At 40.6% G+C, this 24139-nt stretch overlaps 1 protein-coding gene across 1 annotated transcript in view; it reads right to left on the bottom strand.

The window, feature by feature from the left end:
* Window positions 1–22855, bottom strand: part of LOC138212517 (cortexin domain-containing 1 protein) — a 29682-nt gene extending 6827 nt beyond the window's left edge. Inside the window, exons 1-3 of the mRNA XM_069172928.1 lie at window positions 22720–22855; window positions 1381–1444; window positions 279–359 (exon numbers count right to left, since the gene is read on the bottom strand). The gene's annotated coding sequence lies outside the window, so the exon portion shown is untranslated. The remainder of the gene's footprint in view (window positions 1–278; window positions 360–1380; window positions 1445–22719) is intronic.
* Between the last annotated feature and the right edge of the window lie 1284 nt (window positions 22856–24139).

Here is a 24139-nt window from a genome sequence, read left to right as displayed (position 1 = left end):
AACGCTCAAATAACTCACTTAAATGTTACATTTTCTTAAGTTATAGCAGCACTGGGCAAAACCTTAAAATTAATGTTGTTCAGCCAAAGTCTCAGAAATACACAGTTACAGTGAACATGTCTGTTAGTAATACAGTATAACAATAGCTTCAAGTTATAAATTAAAACAGACAAATCATGAAATCATTAAATTGATTTAATAAAGAAAATAAAAACCCAAGTAAAACAGGACAATCTCCCAGTGAAAGTTTATTTAAGAAGAAACTCCGATTTTCCAACCTGATCTCCGCGGGCTCGTCATCCCGGAGCCTCTCGGCCCTGATAGCAAACAGTCTGTCTTCTTTGGTTTCAGCCCGGCCGCTGGAACAGATAAAATACCTCTATCTGAACATCTCCAACTCTGTACACACTCAATGAGAGATCAGAAATACAGGGAGGAGAGAGGTAATCAGGGGTGATCAAAAGAATTATAAGATAAACTGGGAAACATACAGACATATAGAGCCGTTGTAACGAAGCTAAAACAAGTGTGTTGACAGTCTGGAGTCCATCAGTAGCATCTTGACTTGGTTTCTCTTGAGTTTATATCCCAAAACACTGTATTATTTTTTAAGCGATGGTATTCTTCTGAAAAGCTGAACTATGAATCTATTTCAGGCCTTAACTGGCCCAACTATCCTTCCTTCCTTTCTCCTACAAATTAATTCTTCCCCTCTTTCTCCCTTCCATCGTTGATCCATACTAACCCGCCTCAGGATGAAGATAAAATGTTCACCGTCCAGATCATAATTCCAGAAATTCCGTCCATTTCTAATTGATGTCAGTTGGCAGACTGAATAAACACAGACTGAATAAACAGTCCAAGACTTGGATTACATAAAATCAAAAGCCACATCCCATTAAGGAGCCGAAATTCTCCAAAGTTAATTATGTATAAGTTTGATTTGAATTTAATGATCAAAATTATAGGAATAGACAGTTTGATGACAAAATAGAGTATCTCACAGAACCAGCTATTTGTGCTGCAAACAAGACTTAATTCAATCTGTTTGAAGTGGAAATAGATTTATTATTCCAAAACTGCACTTTCTGATTTCAAAAATATTCTTGAAAACAGTCTATTTATTTATTTTATGGACCATTTTTCCCGTTTATTTTTGCTTCAGTTTGCAAAGCATTCAGTCCAGTCCGGCCGGTTGGAGGGCTCGATGATCACATCCCCTCGATCACTGAGAGAAACGCGGCTCACTACCTCACGCAGGAACATTCAAAACGCAGGCGTAGAGCCAAGGGGGACAATCAGCATTGAGCCAAAGGGATTCCCTCGTAAATAATAAATCCAGATCCACATGGCACACATCTAAAAACGAATTATACTTACATCAGAACAATATGAGCAGTGAACAGGAGCAGTATCCACTCCTCCAGAGTTCATGTTCACAGACCTGTGAAAGAAAAGTCCATATTTAGTAAAACAATGACAAACTGTACAAAGTAAAACCCCCATAATAATGTGGATGGAGTCTCTTCAACCTTCTGGCTGGTAAAACAACAGCAAAGTGTCACAAGAAGATGAGCAGACACTCTCTGTGAGACGCTGATCTCACGGCAAAGAGCATCAAAATTCAGAGTGCATGCACAGAATTCGAGTCCTTCTTCTTCATGGCGATTTGTCTTGACCAAAGAGCTCCATAAATCCATCCTCTGCTGCAAAGAGATAAAATACAATATCCACGGTGATGAACCAGAAGGAGGAGAGGAGGAAACAGAGCAAAGGTGGTTTTCCCTTCATGGTTTGTTTAGTCTTGGATATGTAAAGTGTGAGATAAGACTTCGGTTTCAACATGCGATCAACAATAAACTGCATTAATAATCCTTGATGGAAAAATGTAAACAAGGCAAACCAAAATGAAATGAAGCCAGCTTTGTGATCGAGCTGCCATGGCTAGAAAAAGGATGCTGAAATGGCATCAGAGTGACGCAACAAATGATGATGTCAGTTCTCCACATCCACAGTGACAGGCTGTTCTCACCACCTCCACCTTCTCACATGTAGTACTACCTTATTATTTCAAAGCAGACTGTGTACTTCAGCAGACTCCTTTTTAATATATTTTTAAGTCTTGATCGCATGTATTGTTGGTATTTTGCGTGCCATTAAAATATCATAATAAGTACTTAAAAGCAGATCTTCTCTGGCCTGTGTGTTGTAAGATGGAGTGTGATAGCATGTGACTCACCCAGGTCTTTACACCGCCCACTTCTTCCTCATCTCACATATGGAGTACATGTTAATGTCTTTGGCAAGATCTGTGGCTTATGAAATAATCCGTCTTTTTCATTTCATCTCTGTTTTGACTCATTGGTGTATGAAAACCATCTGGACTGCATCAGGTGTCTTTAAATGTGGTTTACCTAAAGAGACCGGGAGTAGTAGCGGTGATGGAAGAGAAGTAGGGTTTGTTTTGGTAACCATACAGTACATGATATTGTATAAACTCCAGCTCTGGTAGTACTGGTGGATTGAAGAATAACGTCCTCATGGCTTCAGTCGTTTCAGACATATTTATTTTCAAGGTGTGTTCATTTTAGGATCTGGTATTCATTTATTTTTAGTCTTTTGATTACAATTTTTTAGTAGTTTTAGTAAATGTTAATTCATTTGATTGTTGCTAGCTTTAGTCCCATTTTAGTCAGTAACAGTTGGTGTCATATTTGTAGTTTTAAGTTTTAAATCTAAGCATTTTTAGGCCACAACTGTCTGTTCAGTTCTGATGGTTATAGGTGTTATTCTCATCTATTGTGAGGTTAAAGGAAAAGGCTTATTGTCCATGTTCCTCTCCTCTGCTGTCAAAACCAAGTTGAATATCTTCACCACAGTGTTTAAAACTCTAAATTCTCCAAAATATACTGAATAACGCTCGACATTTCTCTGAGATTCAACTTATTATCAGACTGTTAACTGACAATGAAGAATGCTATCATGCAGTATAAAATCATTTTGTCTTTGTTCACATACGACGGAGGAAGAACAAGGAAAATCAGAAGTGCAATAGGCTGCTCTTGTGTCATGAGTGATCAATGATAATGGCTCTTCTATGGACTTTTAATTAAACTGATTAATGGACTTCATAATGCAGGGATTCTGCTCAAGTCACAAAGTAGGAGCACATAGGAGACTCAGTGACTTATAGGTTTGGACTGGTGAAGAAAACAATATTCTGCTTCTTGGATGCTTTCTGATGCTCTCAGGCAAAAAGCAGCTGACCTTACTTTGAGACTGTGTTACAGCAAAAACAAGTAAAAAAAAAAAAAAACAGCCTTGGTGAACAATGGACAACGGGTATGTATAACCTGAAAGGAGTCACTTGTGGTGATAAATTGATAGAGAATTTTAACCAACTTAGCGGTTCCCTTGCTTCTGTTTTTGCTTCGTTTCATACTTGTTTTTGCTTCTCATGAACCTCCTTTCCACCAGTTGCATGCAGCTGTCATCAGTGAAAAGGCTCTGATGACCTCTGATTACACTACCTGCCAACCACCAAACAGCACATAGACAAAGGTAGAAGCTATCTGATGATTATAGAGGAGCAGCTAATGAGTCAGACAGTTTTCTAAGGAGAAATATTTGGTCGAGGCCAAAACAGAGGTGACTGAAATCGGAATGAGGGTGACTGTACCATTCATGTTTATGTGGACGACAGCCTCAGCACTGCAGTTAAATCATTATCAAATTGTTAGAAAAAGCTATTCACTATTATAAGCACGCCCTCCATCTTTTTCTGACAAATGGCATTGAAATTGAACATCTTACTGGTATTCCTATTTTGATCATATTTAGATGGCCACACCCACTCAGCTGCCGGCAATCATGCCACTCAGGAGGCCACATGTAAAGCCTTCCTGCCTGATCTTGCTGTAACCACATTTAAGGAAATGATTCAGTTATTATCTACTTTAATGTCATGTGCCAATATAATGGAGGACAGCTAGCTCTCCTTTACTCCCACACAAATGAATCCTCCTGTTAATAGTGCAGCAGCCTCACTGCGTACGGCACTCGACGAATCTGAAAAAGAGAGTAATAAATCAGAGGAGTCGGTCCCTGTGGTACAAATCACCGATACGCTCAATAAAGCCGATCGCCAAGAATAGGATTTCACCTAACCTGGAAGAATAGTCTAATAAAATATAATACAGTCCTCCGTAATACCAGAACCACATTGGATCGTCTTCAAACCGACTTTTGTTCTTGGTTAATGAAAACATTTTCAACTCATGCATTCGCTTTAGTCTGTCCAATAATTTTACCTCTAGCAACACAATACGAACGTCCCCGGCTGTCCCTGTTCAGTTCAGAGAGAAAACCCACAAAACCCTATCCCTTTATTCCCAGCTCAGGTATTCAGGCGACCGGACCGGACCGGACCTGCTTTGAACACTCTAATTGTTTCAGAATCAACACTTCAGACCCCGCGGGATGCCCAGCTAAGAGCATGGAGAGGGGGGCTTGGACAGACATGAGCTCGCCCCGCGGCTGATCGTCAGCTCGAACCCAAGATCAATATCATTTATCCTTAACAGAGGAAAACAAGTACAACCCTGGTTTCTTTTTAGCACAGATTCACAGCTGTGTTTAACCTAAAGAGGAGGTTTTTTTTTTTCCCCTCCTAGCTTATGTGGGAGTTGTTGAATTGTTGGTTTCTCTGTATAATATTGTAAAGTCTTGCTGTAAGGACGTTAATGTGTTAAGTGCCATGAAATAACCTATGTTGCGATTTGGCGCTATATAAATAAATAAAGTTGAAACCTTGTATTTCTTCAGCTCTCAAATGACTACATGAACGTCTTTATTAATTACATTTTTAATATTTGTGAGAAAAAAAATTAGCAAAGCCTTCTTCCCGCTGTTGCCGGTTTTTCGCCAAGTACAGGGTCCTTGGAGACATCTGTAATCCCTGGTTTATATTTATAGCACTTGGTCTGAGCTAACAGCAAAAATTGCTTAGTCTTGATCATTAACTTGTCTTTTGGATCCCATCCGAACAAAACTGCTACAGGACGTTCCTTATAAAATGTATTTAATCGATCGATCTATAATTTATTGCTGTATTTAAACTTTTTTTTAAAAGGCTACTCTTGATCCAGACATTTTAGGCAACTACAGACTTGCTTCCAACCTCACCGTTATATTTAAAATCCCTGAAAAAGCCATCACAAATCAATTATATGACCATTTGCAGAGGAATGGTTTGTTTGAACATTTTCAATCTGGCTTCAGAGTGCATCACAGCACAGAAATGTGTCAGGTGGAAGTTACAAACGATCTGCTACTGCTTCAAACAATGGACTCGTCTCTATACTCGTCCTGCTGGCAGCGCTGCCTTTGATACAATTCATTACAAGGTTTTACTACAGAGTCTGGACGACGTCATTAGGATGAAAGGAAGTGCACTCGGCCCGAAGCCACATCTACAGGGTTCAATTTATTCATGTCAGTAATCCACATGCACAGAAGATAGTTATGGCGTGACACAAGGTTCGATACGTCTGACATTATACATGCTTCCCTCAGGTGATTTTTAAAGAAACTGCATACATTTCCATTGCTATGCAGATGACATCCAGTTATATCTATCTTTGAAACTGGATGAAACAAATCAGTTGCTGAAACTTCAAGCATGTCCAAAAGAAGAAGACCTGGATGAGCTGCAGTTTTCTACTTCTAACCAGTTCATCCGTGTGGTTTAGTTTTGTCATCAGTTTCTTTCTGTCCCTTTAGTCTGTCCTGATTGTTTAGTTGTCTTTCTGTGTCTCCCTTGTCAGTCACTCGTCTCTCTTTCCTTTAAAGGTTTCATGTTCATTTCCTGTTTTATTTTGGTAACTCTCCTTGTGTCTTGTTTCTGTTGTCTTTACTTCCTGTCCTCTCTCTTTTCACCTGTGTCTGATTGTCTTTCCCTCCCTGATTGTTTCCAGCTGTGTTTAATTATCCTCTGATCTCCTGTGTATAAAGTCTGTGTGTTCCCTATTTTCCAAGCTGGTTGTCTTTGTGCTCCGTCCTGTGTCGAGACGGTTTTATGTTGGCCCTGTAGTTTTCCGCTTTTGGACTTTGTTTTTCCTTCATGTTTTTTTTTTTACGTTTGTGATTTGAACCAACTGTTGCCTGTTAATTTGTGGAAATAGTAAAGGAAACTAACTTATCGTGCATTTGACTCCAACCCCCTTTAAAATGTGACAAGAACTAAAATTCTTGTGTTTGTCCCTACACGCTTTGGAAATTCTTTATCCAACCAAATGGTTAACCTAGATGACATTGCCTTGACCTCCAGCACCACAGTGAGGCATCTTGGAAGTCATTTTTGCTGAGGATTTATCCTTCAAATCAAATATTAAGCACATCTTCTTCTATCTATGCAATTTTAACAAAATCAGAAAAATTCTGCCTCAGCGTGATCCAAAAACATGCACCTCAGGTCAGGTTACCTGGCGCCGCGCTAGTGGCAGCCTGCTGCAGCAGCTCCCCCCTGAGAGCCCCCCTGCTGTAGTGAAGAAATTTCCCCTCGGGGATTAATAAAGTGAATAAAATCAAAATCAAAATCAAAAATATTCACATACTGGTTATAAATGAATTAATCTGTGTTAAATCATGTAATAATGTAAAATGCAATAATATATAACTGACAGGGTCAACATAGCCTACTGCTGAATAGTAAGAACTTTACTTTTGAAACTTAAAATACATGTTCCTGATACTTCTGTACTTTTACAGCTCCACTTTTGCATTTTAGAAGTTATAGGCTCCCCAGAAACAGGCAACAATGCAAGAAAATGAAGTTTGTGCTGTTTTTCAGTGCACTTCAATTTGAGTGTTTGATTGTTGGACTTGTAAATTTGCTGATGCAAGCATCCAAGCTGAGCTGAGATTGTGAATTAAAAGCTGGAGAAAGAGAGAGAGAATAAATTGGTGAAGCTGAGTGCTGTGGGCCCAGATAAATGCTGTCTGTCAGTGTTATCACTTAAGCTGTAATATATGGTGACACCCAACCAACAGCCTCCCTATAATTGTCTGGAGTGATTAACAAGCAGCGATCATGGTGAGCACTTTACTTCAAACACACACGTCCATTCATAAAGTTCCTTCACTGGAAGTGGAGGGTGGAGAGAGAAAGTTGGAAACAAGGCTGACTTTGGGAAGTTGTGGAATTGATGATCAAATTATCTCAACCCTAAAGTGGTTAACTTGGTTACTTAAGATGTCAAATTATCACATATTATCAAGTAATAAATTGTTTTGAACATAAAGTCATAATACAGCTGCAACTGTCAGGTGAATGTACCAATGCAGTTTTGGAGTTTGTGCTTTGTCTGCAGGTATCTCCAGTTTCAGAGCTGCATGTTTCAGATCTGTAGTTTCTGGCCACACCAACCTGCCCAGTGGATATTGTTTGTTATCTTTCTATGCTGTTCTTTTCTCTCTACACTCTTTCCTCTCCCCAACCTGTTGAGGCAAACGGCTGCCCACCTCTGAACTTGCAATCGTCATAATCATACGCAGAGTCTTTAGAGTCAGATGCATTGTAGGTTTATTGAAAATCAAAGGTTTTAACAGACAGTGTTCTCGCGAGAGCAACTGAAGTCGAAGTGCCAAGAACTTTCTTTCAAGCTGGTTCAGGTCTGGACTTCACCGTTGGCCTTCCACATCTGCTGTCATGTGTCCTGAAACAATGAGTCTTCATCACTACTGGAGAACAAACAGTTGTATCAGTAGACGCTTATGTAATGTATGCCACGTTTACTACTCCAGGAAGTAGGACGACCCTTAGCAACCACCTAGCAATATTTGAAGGTCTCAAACTTACTTTGTTCAACACTCTGAGATTACTTATGTTGGGATTTGGTGCTAAATACAGTTTACAGAATTGAATTGAAAAACATTAAGCACAAGTACTTCAGGATTGGTTTCAAGTACACTGCTGGACAACATTGGGCAACTTTGACTTTGCTAAAAAACTAAAATAGTCATAAGGTACATAACTCCTCAGCTGCCAACACTGTTTTATTTGCTGGAAAAATCTCTCCACTCTACATTTGTTTTACTATTATTAGCTTCATGTCCAGTGTTTACTCCTCCATTGGAAACACTTCCTGCCTGACTTCTGTCTTCACTCGCCAACTTCTTTGATCTTGTTCTGGGACTTGTCTACTGTCAGGGCTACTGGCCATGTTTGTTGTGTTCAACCCACCAATGGCTACCACAACAGCTGAATGCCAGACCATGACCACAGCTCATGAACTCCTCAAAGCACTGGTGCCTGGTGTTACCCAGTTGCTCCTTTTGCCAGAGGGCAGTGGATGTACTGTTCATGAGCCATCTTAGGCTACCGTTGTCAAAGAGAGTCATCGGGTCTCTCTCCCTGTCTGCAGCCCAACGGGTAACGAGGACATGCTCTAGATTTGGAAGAGTTGGAGCTGGAGGAGATGCTGAATGGTGTCCCACCTCCTCCTCCTCCTCCTTCTCCATGGGTCCGGCCCCAGACAGCCTATCAGCAGGTCAAGAATAGGGCCCCTCTCACAGCTCCTTCAACAGCTTACCAGCAGCTAGGAGCCTTTAAAGCAGCTGTTCTCAAGCCAAAGTTAGACAGTAATGCTCTGAGCAGTTACAGGCTTGAAAGTGAATCCAGCCCTCCTTATATTAGCAAGATACTTGAAAAGATCCAGAGTAAAAAATAAAAGTACATGTCCGAGAAGTGGAATGTTCCATTGCATGCGCCACTAAAGCTAACCACAGGAACCTGTTTTTTCTTCTATTTTCATTCGGTCTTGTTTCACACAATTTATTCTGCCCGCCGTTATTCAGATGTGGTCTCTCTTTCAAGACGGTCCTGTGATTTGTGAAATGACTCACAGTTTCTCACCCATGAAAAACATTCTACAAGTAGTTTGAAGTCAGTCAGGCCCGTTTTGGGTGCAGCAGTAATCTGACCCCCCCCCCCCCACACTTCACTTGTGATCTACATGGAGGGAAAAAAAATTGTGGTGAGCAGCACTCCCCATTCATTACAGCCCATCTGCCAGCCCCACGAAAGGAAAAGGAAAAGAGGGGGGAACAGGGTACGAAGGGAGAAGAGCAGGATACAAAGGCTTCGGAGTAAAAAAATAAAAATCAGGTGAAAAAATTGAAAAGAAATACAGAAATGTGGCCTCTCTGCTTTACAATATTAAAGAAAAAAGAGTCAGGGAGTGGACAAGAAGAGAAGACAGGAACTGATCTCTCAGTATTTTAATACAGAAATTAAAATCTTAATGAGATACAGAGAATGAACCTCTATATCAACACACTCCAGGCGCTTCATATAGGTGTATTCCCACACCTGTGAGTAAAGCGTACAAACAATGAACTTTGCGGTCTATAACCTGATCATGGCAGCACTATGACTGTGGCAACAAGCACACGACACATGTCAACAGTGAATCAAACACTGGGTATACTTTCAAGATCATCGTTCGCTGAAAGGAAAACAGTCTTAACTGGAAAACTTTACTTGAGTGTCGCTCAGTAACGTTACAGCAAACACTGATTTGATAGGAATATACAATGAAATACTGAGTACGATCAAAAAGATCTCAGACTGTTCCTGTTGGGCAGGAAGTAGTGCAGCACAGTGGGGAGCAATAACATTCAGATTTAAATATTCGCCCAATGAGCAGGGATGTGTTTTGAGTGGTAAAAGTGTTTAAAGAGGGACAGAAGGTCACTGCTCTATAACGAAGGAGGTCAGGAGTGCAACCAGATGGGCTTTCTGTGATATTTGTGGGGGATGCAGTGTGAACTCATCCCCCAGGGTCAGACGGTCAACACTAAGTTGATGTTCTGAGGTGTCAAGAGGAAAACATGCAGCGCAAATAACCTGAACTGAGGCGCAAAGGCGCTTACGTCCTCCAACATGACAACAAACTTACGCACAGTTTCTCGCCTGCAACGACACAATCGTGTGACTTGTTTACCTGCAACTCCTTTCTCTTCCCAAAAAACTTGTCACAAGATTTTACGTGCTTTAAATTTCAGATCACTGGTTAAATCACAAATTCACACGCACAAGTAGTCAGAAAAACACGTGTAACATATGTGCAGTTGTTGATTAAGAGAAGTAAGTTGGAATAAGTTATTGCTCCACCCGACTGTGAGCACATCACTGTGCTGCGCTTCATTCCTGGGCAACAGATCAGATGATGTAAAAACAAAGGAACGAGTAGGGAGTCTGTGAACGAGAGGTTGTGGACTATCAGCCAGAATATCTTAAAATAAACACATCCTCATTGAAGTTGTATAACTTAATTAAAGCATTTCTGTGACTTTTACACTCAATGTTTCTTCTCAATAGTACTTTTCTTAAAGGAAGAGTCATTTGAACACAAACAAATCCATGTTGGTGCTCGTGTCCATGGAACTTGTACACAGAAGGGAGAGAACTACACACTCTCACACTGCTCTCAAATAATCTAATAAAAACACCTTCAGTGGGAAGGAATAAAATGACTGTGTATAAATAATGAAAATGTGTGGTGTGATAAGTGTAAATGTGAGAAAGAAAGTAGTTCAATGATGCGCCCTCACATCTGCTACATGTGTCTCATTCACTGACTCCTCATTGTGTTCGGTGGTACCAGATGGGAGCAGAGAGCAGCTCGCTGCACAGCTAATGCCAATCCCCCTCTGATCCCCCTTCTCCCGCCACCACTGTTTGCTCTGCACTCCAGGGATTGTTGCAGTTGCTCTTTCACTCTCACTCGCCTCTTTTCTTCCTCAGTCTGAACACAGCTGTGGGAGCTGGGGAAGAAAATTACAAAGCCGGCCCTGTAATTCCCACAAACCGGGCTTCAATTGAAAGGCTACTTCAGTGGATCTGGAGTATGATAGATAATAGACTTACAGGGAGGTCTGCTGCACCACAGTCCTCACATAGCTCAGCATCTTGTAACTGTCACTACAGTCTCAGGAATTGACCCCGCCACTGGAATAAATACCAGTGGCGGCCAGTACAAAATATTCGAGGTGGAGCTGTGCCATATTCGAGAACTATCCCAGCACAGTCTTTCATAAAGTGCTCCGTGAAATGGACAGTAATTCTTAAGAAAGTCGAGGAACTCTGACACAAAAACATACACCATAAATTGCACAAAAAAAAGCTTTTCATTTGCATTTGAAACTGAACTCATAAACAATTATGTATTTGTATTCATAACAAATGTTGGGAAGGCTGTTGACTGTGAAGACAGCACCCACCTGTGGCACAGTGCCATGATGTCACCCACAGCTTTGTGAACTGCTGTTTGGAAGCCTTGAGTTTGACATTTTGCCCATTGCTATCTTGTTGTTTTTTTGGAGTCAGAAGTGACCATATTTAAAGTGGGAGTGAATCTGACTGAGGGCCAGAGAACATTAAGCCCCGCCCACCTGTTCCAGAAATCTGACTGCACATGTCAGTGACATGTCAGGCATGTCAGTGAGACCAGGTAATGTAACATCTAATTATTTTTAGTTTTTTTTTTTTTCAGAAGGACCACCAGAGGATCTGAAGGAGTGAATTCAGCTGACATCATCAAGACTTGTGGGGGGAAAAAATTGACTTTATTTCATGAGAGAAGATGATGCTTTTTGGATGGGAGTCTATTGGAGCCAGAGTGTTTTTGGAGCCAGACACTGGTGGGCCTCAGTAGTATTACACTTGAAGGCATTTCTGCATTGGCTTCACTTTTCTAAATCAGAGACTACATCCACTTTTGTGTGTTTTTGTGTTACACTTGTGCTGATTGTTCATCATATGACATAACTTGGAATACTTATCACAAAAGTCCTGTCTTCCCCCTGCCTCATGCGCATTACGGGAACAGTGTCTGAATTTTCTGATTGCGCCTCATAGCAACTGAAACCCAGCATTCATGTCATGATCAGCATCCTTCCCTCTAAGAAGCCGTGTCATATGTCGTCATTTTCTGCATCACGGAGCATCAGTACAACAAACAAATAGTTGAGTCACCACTTGTCCTGTTTCCCATGTGTGGTTTGTGGTGGATGGATTATATTTGTAAAACTAAAGTGCTCATTAACATGGATTTTCACAAATATGTGAAAAGAATTTGAGAGAGATAAACTTTTTGGGTCCTATTTCCGTACCTGGCATTGTACAGGCGCAGCACAGATCCTGGCAGAGGTATTTTGGTAAACTGCAAGAGGTTTGTAGATCAATGTAAACCCGGCTGAACGGAAATGTCCCGAATGGTGCAACAGGAGATGGGTTGTTCAAAAATAAAGTTGCACATTGCCCCTTCGCCAGCTCACATGAACAAACCTGTCCAAAATCCCACAGACAGGTTCGGTGGATGTTCAACATATTTAATCCTACTTATATAAATATATAAATAAATAAAACAAGATTTCTTATATGCAACCTACTGATTCAGTTAATCTTATGGAAAATGAAGCTGACTCTGTCTATTGAATTGGATGTGAATCAGGCAGATGGCAGGTGTCATGACACAGTAGAGAATCTCAGCCATAAAATATAAAAGGTGCTCTAATGAACTACAAATGAATTGCAATTAAATTACAAATAAAGAGGTAACAATTCAAAAGTATTTTCATCTACTTTAGTGTTAGTTTAGTTTAGTGATCTACCAGCTGTGTAAAACCACCGAGTGTCATACTGTTGTCATTAACACACAAAAAGTTAAAGTCATTTACACACGGCAGCTTAGCTCATTTAATTAATGATTGGAAAGTAAACTATTCACACTGAAAGCATTGATGCCGTTTATTTATTAACACCACAGCATCAGGGCTGTTTGGAGCACATTCGCTCTTCATCAGTGTTGTTAATGAATTAATCGCATCGGGAGCTTTAAGTGCGCGTAATTTACTTCTGTTCACTTCTCGGCATCAGTCCAGCACCTGATTTCAGTGTGTTGGATGAGTGTTCTTTGTTCTCTTTGACATGTCATTAATGTCAGTGTTTGGTGTCTATAAGATGCAGGTTTTTGTATTATATCATTCAACAGCTTCCTACACTGGGCAGCACTTCTCATAACACCAGGGGAAGAGGCCTTTATATTGTTAGTTACCTCGTTCCAAGCTGATTTAAAATCATCGTCCCGTGGAGGCCGACTCATAGTAACATAAAGTAGTCGATTAGAGCCTGAACCTCCAGACAAGTATATCAGTTTCATCCAGCATAAAGTTTGGATGGCAGTGCCGGCCTGCTTCTTCTTCAAACTGACAGAAACGGAGAGTCCACTTCACTACAGCAGTTTTTTAGAGGATGAGAGGAACTGATTTTATTGGTCATGATTTAAGTCGTCTGTGACCTTCTTATCTATTCGTTATAATTCACCGTTCCAGCGTGCTGCGCCAGCATTTAGCATTTTGTTGTAATTATTGTTTATTTTAAAAATAATTATTTTAAAAAGAAAAATTTTTAATTACAAAATTAAAAACACTTTCCACCAGGGAGGGCAGTGCCGTAGCGCCATCTATTGGCAAGCAGCACCTGATTAATATGCCTCTCATGGCAGATTGTGGCAGGTTAATCCCGCAAAGGTCAGAAACCAAAGACAATTTAGCCAGCGGTTTGTTCAACCAAACAAGTGGAGGAAGAGTTGATGTTGATCTCTGAGTGAAGTAAAACAGTTTCCAAGTTACTGACAAACTTACTATTAAGCCTGACCAAAATTATAATAGTCTTTCTCATTAGTGCTGAGTGTTCATCTGCTTCAAATCAAGATTGAAGACTTTTCTGTTTGCTGCCTTCAACTGAACCAGACTCAAGGATGTTGATCAATTTCCTGCATTTCTGCATTTTATTACTGTATTTTATTTCTTAAACTGCACTGCAACTTTCATTCTATTTTTAGCTTGTTTAATGTTTTACTGACTGCTTTTAATGTTTCGATCAATGTTCGTAATTGTTTTTAAATTTGCTTTTCCTTTGCCTGATGTTTTGATGCTTTTAATGGTTTTATGTGAAGCACTTTGAATTGCCTTGTTGTTGAAATGTGCTGTACAAATAAATTTGCCTTGCCTTGCCTTGCCTAGTGCTGTGGTGAGTGTCATATCAAGACTTTATCAAGCTGGACAAGTTTACATGACATTAAGATCAAACTAGTCTCCATACTGGTTTTGTGTGTTCCGGTCAGAATCCTATTAATATAATCTGGTTACTGCTAAAATATTCACCTGCAGAACTAATGTCAGGCTCAACATTACCACTGTTGAAAAAGACAGATGGAGACAAGTGTGCGTATGCGTGCGTGCGTGTGTGTGTGTGTGCGTGCGTGCGTGCGTGCGTGTGTGTGTGTGTGAGACAATGAGACAAAGTATTCTACATGCAAAACCACAGCTCCTGAACACTGTCCTGTATTCTTATATTCCAATATTGCAGTTTGATCTGAGAACAGTATTTCTGAAGATTTCTTTGTGGGATGCAACTTACAACCTAATTTTATTTTTTAAATGTATTTAAAGGCTGGACAAGGGTGTAGAAACTTTAAAAATAAGTAATATGAATCTTAGAAGAGAAAGAATTGAGGAAAAATGAGACAACACGGGTAAATGAGAATGAAAGGTTAGAGGCTGAGTGGGTCCTTGAGTGGGCTTTGGGTCAACCAAGGTAAAGTCCCTACGGGTTGGTTTACACTCCATCTAACATCTTACATCATACTTTCTCACCTCCACAGACCCGCTGTGCAAAAGTTCAACAAATTCAGATGCAGCCTCGTCCAGTTCTGCTGTCATAAAGGAGGTTTCAAATGCTGATAAATGATCTGAGAAAAGCATTTTTGTATAATATGCCAAGGGCACAAAAAGAATGAGTCTATTCTCAACCAGCATCAAATTTAACAACAACTGAGCATTCAGCATCCAAAAATCTAGCAGCAGCTCCCTCTGGGCAGGTAAAAAATGAAAATGTCCCAATTTGAACAAACACACAACAGCACTAACAAATAACCTGAAGCAAACAGACAGAGAGGAAGACAGAGAGACCACAGCTGGCCCTTCAGACTGATGGACGGACAACTGGAAAACCAGCAGGACACAACAATTAAACTGTAATGAGCTGTTGTAAAATCACACTTGTGGATTTGATTACTTCTGCAAATACTTACATTTATACTTCACAGAATATGATACATTTTCTCTTACTTCTTTAAAGAGTTTTTTATTCTAATACTACACAGTAACCGACAGTGATATAGTTGTAGAACCTGCTACAGTGTGAGGGATGAAATCATGTGCAGTATGCAGTGTAACTTCTGATGCAAGTTCCACCTTTTTATCCGTAACATAAAACTGAACTGCTTACATGAAGAGCAGAGCTCATTGAATACGATTTGGACATGTGAGGAAGCTATTGCAAAGTACAATTAATCAGTCTTAACAGCTGTCCCCTGCCATGAGAGGCACATGGACAATTTATCAAGTGACCTCTGAAGAGCTGGCTGCAATTCAGTCAAGTAAAATTCCTCTGGACCTCGTATCAGCAAGTGATCTGTCTGCAGCAGATTTCTGAAACCTACCAGATAATCTCCCCTCGTCATCTTCCAACTGTCTGCATCTGAGAGGCAAGTTCATCCCGGTCACATATGAAAGGACGCCTGTTGGGCAGGAAGGATGTCCTCACTTGGCCTCATCCATCTGATCCCTGATGTGTGGGACATAATCTCTGAGCCACAACGTTCATGATGGAGGAGCGGAGACATCTCCAACCACACACATGTTCTGTCACACTGACACGAGTTTCTGGAGAGGAATCAGACTTCACGGGAAACATTTCTAAATTCCTAAACACACCTGATTCTCCTGCTTTTCAAATTTCAGACATGCACACATTTTTCTGTGTAACAATGTAAAAATGGATTCAAAAATTATTATCCAACTGACATTTCCTTACACCCAAAATGTTGACATGGTACCTTAAGATCCATTATGATCCACAGAAACAGCTATCAGACCCCAAATAACAAAATGTTAACGTTTCCATGTCCAGAGGACACAGACAAATACCCCAAAACAAAAAACATATTCAGGACAACACAGTGTGTTTAACGTGAACACAATAACAGTGTGACGTGCCGTGAGAAGCAGTGGCACTGAGGTTTGATCAGTCAGAATGACTCATCCAGTTACACACACACACACACACACAGTCAATCATTTAATATAAAGCATTGCGAAATACTTCTCAATAAAAGGAATGAATGTGATAAAAACAGAGTTTTCCTTGAGTGTTGCAATAATGTCTTTGCTTCTCTGCAAATGTTTCACTGTAAAGCAATTATAAATGTAAAGAGCAAAACTGACTTCTAAATTATATTTTAAATTAATTTTCATGTTTCCTCTTCGGCTGACCACTTTTCTTTGGTTAAAAACACAAATGACAGTTTTATTTCATTAAATGATTTTAAACAGATTCTACCTTTGTCCCAGTTCAGGGACACAAACACCTTTAGACCCACCTGAAGACGTCGGTGCGTCCGTGTAACTCTGGAATCTATTTGACCAACAACATTTGTTGGTTGTCAAAACAAATAATCAAATTTCAGTCTGGCAACAGTATCGACATCCTCGCCATATTTTCTCATTGATCCATGTCAGGATTTATATATAACGCTGACTGAAGGACACCTACATTAAAACACCATGACGTAGTCACATGATAGTCTAATGTCAGACTTTATGAGTGGACACTACAGTCCTGCTGACAAGCCATACGGATTAAACACCTCGGAACTAGGGTGCAGCTTATTTTGCAAAAGACCTCCATTCGCTCTCACCGGTGGAGATGAAGGTCACTTTATGTTCCATTCATGCATCACAATATGATCCACTCTCCAATAAGACTTATAACCAGGACACAGATAACGTGTATGCAATATAACCTAATGATTTAAATCATACTGAAACTAAGAATGTTGATTAATAGGTAAATCCAGATGTTTGAATGAGCTGTGCTCTGTTAAAACACTGATTAAAAAACAGGTCATTGGCTGAGTTGCGAAAGGTGCAATTTATTTATATATAAAAACAGCATCAATCGATTCATGTAATTGTATAATGTATTTTGTAATTTGTTTACTTTAGAGTCAGCCAGTCTAAAACTTGTCCAGACAGTCCTGTAACACATCTGCACTGACATCCTCTCTGTGTAGGAAATACAGTGGAACCTCATACAAAACACTGAAGAAAACAAACACTATACTTTTCCCCAACACAGAGGTAATATTTAGCTGCTAAAGGTGCAGTTGTCATAACAGACTGTAATATAAAAGAAAAGTTTTCTCCGGTGCATAAAGAGAAGTGAAGCTCAGGACACCAAACACTAGAAATAATCAGTCTGCCAGCGTTCGTCTCAACTTCCACTCTCATTACTGATGAGTCTGGACATTCCTCCTCTTAGGCAAAAAAAAAACCTCTCCCTGAGGTGTTGTGAAAGTCAGTCACACCTTATGCAGGATGAAAAGTACCCACAGTGGTACTATCACTACTGCATCCACTGCAGAGACTCAAGTCAACTGAACCCACGACAGAAAACATGATGCCAACATAATGACAGTGTTGTCAGATCAGAAAACACTTTCATTTGTTATTCTGTAAAAATGATATCACATCATCTGGAGGACCTGCTGCTGCTGGTGCTTGTAGTCACACTACTACACGTGCCTTCGCTTCTTTTGCAGCTGCTGCTGCAACACTGCTGCTACTCTTGCAGTGCTTCCATTACTTATTCTACTCATTATGCATGTTTAAATACACGCTGTAGAAGCTCCCTCGCTAGAAAGACCTCACGAGAAGGAGACTACAAGAACAGTAGCATAATTACTCAACCAATTGTGGCCTTTCAAACAGGAAATTTGCTGAAACATCATATTTGGTGCTAATTAAAGAAGATAATTGCTCAATTATTTGACAATGCTCAATTGTTACAAGTCAAGCTAAGTACAGTGGGTACGGAAAGTATTCAGACCCCTTTACATTTTTCACTCTTTGTTTCATTGCAGCCATTGGCTAAAATCAAAAAAGTTCATTTTATTTCTCATTAATGTACACTCAGCACCCCATGTTGACAGAAAAAAACAAATGTAGAAATTTGTGCAAATTTATTAAAAAAGAAAAACTGAAATATTACATGGTCATAAGTATTCAGACCCTTTGCTGTGACACTCATATTTAACTCACATGCTGTCCATTTCTTCTGATCCTCCTTGAGATGGTTCTACTCCTTCATTGGAGTCCAGCTGTGTTTAATTAAACTGATTGGACTTGATTAGGAAAGGCACACACCTGTCTATATAAGACCTTACAGCTCACAGTGCATGTCAGAGCAAATGAGAATCATGAGGTCGAAGGAACTGTCCAAGGAGCTCAGAGACAGAATTGTGGCAAGGCACAGATCTGGCCAAGGTTACAAAATAATTTCTGCAGCACTCAAGGTTCCTAAGAGCACAGTGGCCTCCATAATCCTTAAATGGAAGAAGTTTGGGACGACCAGAACTCTTCCTAGACCTGGCCGTCCAGCCAAACTGAGCAATCGTGGGAGAAGAGCCTTGGTGAGAGAGGTGAAGAAGAACCCAAAGATCACTGTGGCTGAGCTCCAGAGATGCAGTAGGGAGATGGGAGAAAGTTCCACAAAGTCAACTATCACTGCAGCCCTCCACCAGTCGGGGCTTTATGGCAGAGTGGTCCGACGGAAGCCTCTCCTCAGTGCAAGACATATGAAAGCCCGCATAGAGTTTGCCAAAAAACACATGAAGGACTCCCAGACTATGAGAAATAAGATTCTCTGGTCTGATGAGACCAAGATTGAACTTTTTGGCGTTAATTCTGAGCAGTATGTGTGGAGAAAACCAGGCACTGCTCATCACCTGCCCAATACAATCCCAACAGTGAAACATGGTGGTGGCAGCATCATGCTATGGGGGTGTTTTTCAGCTGCAGGGACAGGACGACTGGTTGCAATTGAAGGAAAGATGAATGCGGCCAAGTACAGAGATATCCTGGAAGAAAACCTCTTCCAGAGTGCTCTGGACCTCAGACTGGGCCGAAGGTTCACCTTCCAACAAGACAATGACCCTAAGCACACAGCTAAAACAACAAAGGAGTGGCTTCGGAACAACTCTGTGACCATTCTTGACTGGCCCAGCCAGAGCCCTGACCTAAACCCAATTGAACATCTCTGTAGAGACCTGAAAATGGCTGCCCACCAACGTTCACCATCCAACCTGACGGAACTGGAGAGGATCTGCAAGGAAGAATGGCAGAGGATCCCCAAATCCAGGTGTGAAAAGCTTGTTGCATTATTCCCAAGAAGACTCATGGCTGTACGAGCTCAAAAGGGTGCTTCTACTCAATACTGAGCAAAGGGTCTGAATACTTATGACCATGTGATATTTCAGTTTTTCTTTTTTAATAAATTTGCACAAATTTCTACATTTCTGTTTTTTTCTGTCAAGATGGGGTGCTGAGTGTACATTAATGAGAAATAAAATGAACTTTTTTGATTTTAGCAAATGGCTGCAATGAAACAAAGAGTGAAAAATGTAAAGGGGTCTGAATACTTCCCGTACCCACTGTAATTCAAATTAATTTTCCTGCCAATGCGACCTAGAATCTTTTAATCAGTACACACCAGGTCAGCTTATTTCATTCAGCTTCATTAAATTAGGTCATATCCCTCATTAATGAACACGGGAGAGGTTTGCCTTTGAGCCAGAGAGCCTTTGTGACAGAAATCCAACCCCTCTCCCTTTCCCTGACCCGAAGCCTTTCTGCTAGAAAACCCTGAAGGTAAATCTCCCACAACCCTCATGAAAACATGATCTGTGGTCACCATGTTGAGAAGGTCACCAAGCATGTTCAGCTATTTTATAAAGGTCAGCAGTTGACGTTGGAGAATATGTAAACAAAAGGATTGGAGTGTAAAGTATACCTGGTTAGTAAAGGTTTGAATTTCAGTGACGTAAAATATTCACATTTTCGATATAAGCAGCAGTCACATTTGTAACATGATCAATAAATTGTGCGGTATACCACAGTCACTTAATTTGTAATTGAAAACAGTAAGTGCCATACTTCTCTTGGCAGTCCACATGATGGCGTGTGTAATGGTCATCAGCGAAGGTCAAAAGCTATCTTGAAGGAAAACCTCAAGGTGACGATTTGTGTGTTTGTATGTCTGTGCTGAGTTATTTCTAGACATGAAATGTTCCACTACAGCTGCTCACACATCAAAATGCTTTGATGACACTTTAGCATAAGACCGGTACAAGCTACATCCTGCAGGCCATGTTGAGGCTGTCACCAGGAGTTATTTTAAAACACCAGACTGCCAACTCACAAGACAAGCTGCGAGGAGGAGTCCATTTTTTACCGCCGTGTCCAGTCCCATCAGTAAAGTCAGTCTCATGTGGGGTGAACTGTGTGCAGCAGATGGCCCGACAGGTGAGTGCAACGGAAGGTGATCCCTGATGAGCGAGTCAAGAGGCGAGCTGTGAATTTATATTATCAGGAAACTCAGTGGCTGCTTCTCATAATTATACTTCCTCCCTTCCTCTCCATGTTACAAATTCTTTGCACCTGCACACCCAACAGTGATGTCACAGGAGACCTGGTATACACCTGCACATCACCACGACAACGTGAGGTCAGCTTCTCATGGCCCTGCTGGGAGGAGAACCAATAAGGGGAAGCAAGCGCTCACATTTACTGAATGAAAAAACAAATAAATGTCAATGCCAAGCCAAAATCATGCTCAATTTATTTGCCTCTCCATACATTGTGTTTTTATGACACTTCACAAGAGCAGACTGAAATCCAGAATAAGAACCACAGCCTCCTCTGTGATGTACTTCAGATCTCCCAGACAAGACCTGACAGCAGCTGGTCCATCCAAAGCCCATCATAACTGTTCCTATAAGTGATATTTACTGGTGAGTGAAATCTTTTAGTGATAAAATAATCTTACTGCAGATTAACCTGCACAGAATGTGTTTAAAACTCGCTCATTAAAATAATATCTTAAAATAAAATCATACATGTATTTCCTCCATGTTGAGCCTGGTATAAAACCCTCCGACGGCCTGCTTCCACATGCTGTGGCTGTCGGTATCTTTGAATGGTTTACACTGTTTGAGCCGTGAAGCTTCGTGCCGTCAAACAGTGTATATTTTGCGAAATTTGATTTTGAAATGGATTTTCACTTTCACACTTTTTTGAAGCAAGTTAGATGAGATGATTTTTCTTTATCTTTTACTAATATTGTTGAACCTAACCCGACTTTAACGCTGCAACTGTCAAAAGGCTTATAATAACCGTGCATGTAATGAATATGGAAATGTTCCCTTCATCTCCTCTTCATTTTTTTTTTTTTTGCACTTTGAGGCTGTTGATTTGGGTGCTGCTGTTTTGAAGCCTCAAGTGAGGCACTTTCCATCTTAGTTTTGTGGAGCCAGAAGTGACCTTATTTGGACGAGCTGGGAAGGAGCCAGCGGTGGATCTGACACGATCTGATTGGAATTTTAAGGACACTACAACTGCCCAATTACAGCAGAAACCTGAGCGCACCCAGGCACGTCAATCAAAACAGACACGCCCACAAAAATACCACTTCTGGAGACCTTTTATCAAATTAATGCTGGAACTATTTTCAGATGAAACCATCAGAAAACGTATAAGAAGGAGTGAATTTGACTGATGAGACCATAATGACTTTATGTTTCATGAGAGAAGTTGAATGAGGGTCTATAGAGCCAGAGGCTTTTTGGAGCCAGCCCCTGGTGGCCGTCAGTGGTAAGGCACTTCCACATTTCCTTCCCTTTTCAGATCCGCAATCTTAATCCATACATTTATTGTATCCATACATTTATAGTCTGTTGTTTTACAGCCCCAAAACATTTCTGATTGGTTCAGTGTCATTGCATCAAACATCTTTCCCGCAGCAACAGGTAAATATTTACCCTGAAAAAACTGTGATACAACGCCAGCCAGTCACCAAACAGCAGACAGACTAGTGGGCGGGGCTTGTAGAGATTCATGGTGATGACCAAAGCAGAACTAAAACAAGTGTGAATTTTGTATAAGTGATATATTTTTTATCTTCTGACTGTTTGTCATACAAAGACAAACATGCACAAACACTGAAAAACTGTTTGTGTTATTCAGACAATTATAGACGAATACAAAATAATCGTTCTCTAACTGGGTTTAGAACATCCTTTATTGTTACTGACTCATCATTTTAATTCGAAAAATATATTTTCTGATGTCCCGGTGGAGCTCGGCAATCAGCAGAAACTTGCCTCAAGATACGACTCTAAAACAAGCACCTCCCTCCGGTCTAAAGACGAGGAACATTTGGCTGATCTGATCCAGATGTCTCGAGCACAACTCATCAATAGAACAGCAATAGAAAATTACAGTCAGTAGTTATTTGACTGATTCAACACTGTTCTGCACAAATTTTATACCCTCACTACACACCTGTACATCACACACACTTGTCAAAGCCTCTTAGATTTCAGCCAGTAAAACCTCACTCAGACGGATCAGAACATCAGTGCTGGTGGTCATCCAGCCCAGCCCGCATCACAGCATGTAGCACCAAATGAAGAGCTGTTGCCTGTGCAGTGCAAATAAAGAACGAGAGCCAGCCACAGACAGAAATCTTCTTACCTGCTTCCCTCACATCCTGTAGGGCTACTGAAGGTAGAACGGTCCCAGTCTGCACTGAGGAACTGCTATGAAAGCGAGGAGGGGGAGCGAGAGGGAGGAGGTGAGGAGTCGGTGGGGGGTGTTTGGGGGGGCATGCGGGAGGGGAGGGGGGCAGGTTAATGGAAAGGCGGGATAGAAAGAGGGCAAATAAGATGCTGGGGGCAGATGGATGGAGAGCAGGGGGGAAAGAGTCACTGGTGGCTGCTGCATCCTCTGTCTGCATACTGAGCCCCACAAACAGCAGAGCAGAGTGCTGCACACATCTTACTACTGCTGTGTGTGTGTCCACCACAGAGATGCAGCAGCTGTGTACGGCTCCATTTGTGCTTAACTGATAACTATAAGGTGTCTTTAATTGACACGTAAACCTCAGTAAAAAAAATATGTTCATCGTCTTGTACTTTATTGATTTTGAATGTTTTCAAAGAATAGAGATGGCTGAATTTCATGTCATGTTTTTTCTAGTGTAACACTAAAGTTAGAATTACTATTAGGTTTAATTAAAGGTAAAGGTTAAGCCAACATTAAAGGACATGTCTGAAGATATTTCATATTTTGCTTATTTACCTCAAATCCCAGAAAAGAACCAAACCATTGATGAATTAATTATACTAATGAATAAAGTCTGTGTATCCAAAGCATTATCTCTCATTAGTTTGTGCTAATAAGCCCCACTGAAGTACAGAATCTATCAAAAACACATCACCACATCTATGAGTGACAGGATCCCTTATTTTCAGGAACATAAATTGGCGTACTGCCAGAAAACAAGATCACGATGTTTGCTAATCTGCAGCTGAAAACAGTTCCCTACCTACACTAAAACAAATATACACCTTGCACAAACAGGATGTTACTTAGGGCCAACCACTTGCTCCGGTAGGATGACTCAGACTATCGTTCACAGCTTTAGTTTTCACTGTGATTATGGTCTGGAAACCCTCAGCCCCTCTGAAGGGCCGACCAATCAGAGACCAGCGTCGAGGGTTAAGTGCGATGAGGGTGACATTGAGCGTTGTTTTCTAAATGTCGTTGCAGTGGCGGTAGAGTCCAGGTTTGGTTCATACTGGTTAGTTAACAGCTCCAATAGTTTTGAAATGAATCTGAGGTCTATAAGATGCAATAACAGCAAACGATTCCAAATGGAGAATATTCCCAGACCAGATATTAAATAACAGGGGCCCAAGTTACGTCAATCATTCCTGGGAGGAAATTTGGTAACTGAGGATGTTAAAGCTCAAAGTTAAAGATACCCATCAGTCAAGACACTTTAAAATCCACAAATAGAATACGAATATTATTTTGGCTTTTATTATTTTTCGTGTTTAAATTCTTTCGTCATAAAAACAAAATGGTGCTGCTTTCGGACAAATCACCCTTT

Source organism: Embiotoca jacksoni, unplaced genomic scaffold, assembly GCF_022577435.1.
Source record: "Embiotoca jacksoni isolate LCO1_2020_lvr unplaced genomic scaffold, fEmbJac1.0.p SCAF_56, whole genome shotgun sequence".
In the NCBI taxonomy this organism is placed as follows: Eukaryota; Metazoa; Chordata; class Actinopteri; family Embiotocidae; genus Embiotoca; species Embiotoca jacksoni.
This window is presented reverse-complemented; position numbering and strand designations above follow the sequence as displayed.